The following is a 2,228-nucleotide window of genomic DNA, read 5'->3' on the forward strand; positions in this document are numbered from 1 at the left end:
CTCACTTGATTTCAAATTTGTTGTTGTTGTTTTGCCACAATACATAATGCTGCTGTGGAAATCTTGCGTTTATATCCTATATAGTAGTGTCCCTGTCTCTGTAAGTTAGATTCACAAGAGAGGAAGGATGCATTGAAGGGTAAGTATATACTTTCAATTTTAAGAAATGTTGCTAGATTTACATTCAAAAAGGCTCTTTAAAATCCCCATTTCCACCAGCAACATATGAAAGTGCCCTTTTCCTCACATCTCCACTAGTGATGTGCAATGTTGCTTTTTTCTTTTGCCAGCCTGATGAATATAAAGTGAGATAACATCATTATTTAACTTTTTGTTTTCCCAGCTAGTTGTGATTTTGAGCATCCTTCCAGGTGTTTTAGACATTCTGATTTGATTCTTCACAGCTCTTGCCCAAAGCAAGGATATTTTACAGGGGGTTTTGCTTAGTAAATAAGCTATAAAAATATTGGTAAAATATTATAGAAAATAGAAAAGTAGGTTTTATCATGGTCGCCATTATCTATATTTGATATCTAACCCCAAAAGCACTTGGGTGCTCGCTTCAGCAGAATCTATACAATGAAATTAGAACAATACAGAGAAGATTAGCATGGCCTCTGTGCAAGGATTACATGCATATTCGTAAAGCATTCCCTACTTTAAAAATACATTCATACATACATGCATACATACATAAAAGCACTGGGATGCCAGAAAATAATCTTGTGAGTACTCTTCAATTCTGGAATGTCTACTCTAAGGGCAGATGTTGGCTATTCTTCTCTTCATAAGGAATTGTCTCACTCTGAGTGCTCTGCTTCTGATTGGACATTCTACTGCTGTATATGTTTAAGTAGGAGTTGGTATTAAATAGAACCAGTCCCATTTATTTGAGTGTCATTCAAAATACTTGCTTTAAAAAAAAAAAAGAATAAAAATCAGTAGGAAAAGAAATTGTATTTTTAAGCTTCTAAGAAGATTTTATAAACAATGTAGCCCAGAGAACAAAAAACCTCATAAAATGACTTGACAGTGTCCTTTTAAGTGAACATATGTGAGTTTATGCATCCATATGTGTTCACATATGTCCTACATATGCACAGCCAGTTGCTAACCAACCAGATTGTTCAATGTGTATGTTTACTGTAAAACAAGCCGAAAGTGTTTGGTCTCTTTGTTAGAGAAACAGCTCATAATTTCAAGTATACAAACGTCAGTTGTTTCTCCTTTCTTTTTTTTCCAAGCCAAATGAGCTGTTGATGCCCAATTTGGCAGGATCCTAACTGAGGCTGATTCTTGGCCAGCTGCAGAAACCCAGCCCTGAAGGTTCGGGAAATTTTTACAAGAATAAGGAGCTTTTCCTAATGGCTCCTTAAACCATAGGAAGTTTCCTTAGAGCCTCAGCCAGTTTCTTCCCACTCAGTATCCCAAAGGATAATCATTAGCGTTCTTTGGATACTAATGGATGGACTTAGGGTGTGAAATGAGGGTATCAAGGTCCCCCTTACTTTGGTCAAATACTCTTTCAAAACCCATTGTTAACAGAAAACATCCTGGGGATGTAGAGATTATTTCTGTGACAACAACTTTATCTATGACTCCTCAGTATCTCATATTTTATTTCAGCCTTTATGACAGTGCTCTGCAGCTTACGATGGTGAATGAAATTTGACCCAATTTCTGGTTGAAGATGGAGACTTTGAACCAATTAGACTACTACTTCTACAATCACAGCATTAAACCCAATTATCACTATTACTATCCTCTAATACTCACATGAATATTCTCTGAATAGCAGAAAGAAAAAGCATGTAAGGAAGCAGGCTATAGAGAAAAGAGTTTATGCTCTGGAGTGGGAGAGTTTGTCTAATCCTGGCTATCATTCCCTGGCTCTGTGGCCTTAGTAACTTCACGCTTCCAACTTCAGTTTCCCCATAAGCTACGTGGGAATAGTAATGCCAATTTTCTAAGCTTCTGATGAAGATGAAATGAGATAACCTATATAAAGAATAATGCACAGTAATGGGGACACATTAAATGCTCAATAAATGTGAATTCCCTTCCTCTCCATCTCTACTTTCCTCACTCTAGTCCCAGCAAAAAAGGGAGAGATGTGAGAACCAGGAGTATTTCTTGGTCAAGGAGATAATCCCAAAGTCCCCAATCCTAATGATGGGGGGAGGGGGAAGGGCAGGTAGAAGAGAGGCTCAATCCAACAGAAAAAAAAA

General features: G+C 37.3%; 1 non-coding gene across 1 annotated transcript; it reads left to right on the plus strand.

Annotated features, from left to right (window-relative positions):
* Window positions 1–558: 558 nt before the first annotated feature.
* On the plus strand, window positions 559–662 carry LOC124502754 (U6 spliceosomal RNA). Its single transcript, XR_006960015.1, has one exon. It is a non-coding gene; the product is annotated as a U6 spliceosomal RNA (small nuclear RNA).
* Window positions 663–2,228: the final 1,566 nt, after the last annotated feature.

Source organism: Lynx rufus, unplaced genomic scaffold, assembly GCF_022079265.1.
Source record: "Lynx rufus isolate CCGP_SWC_20201006 ecotype Redwood Valley unplaced genomic scaffold, mLynRuf1.p SCAF_7, whole genome shotgun sequence".
NCBI classification, from domain to species: domain Eukaryota; kingdom Metazoa; phylum Chordata; class Mammalia; order Carnivora; family Felidae; genus Lynx; species Lynx rufus.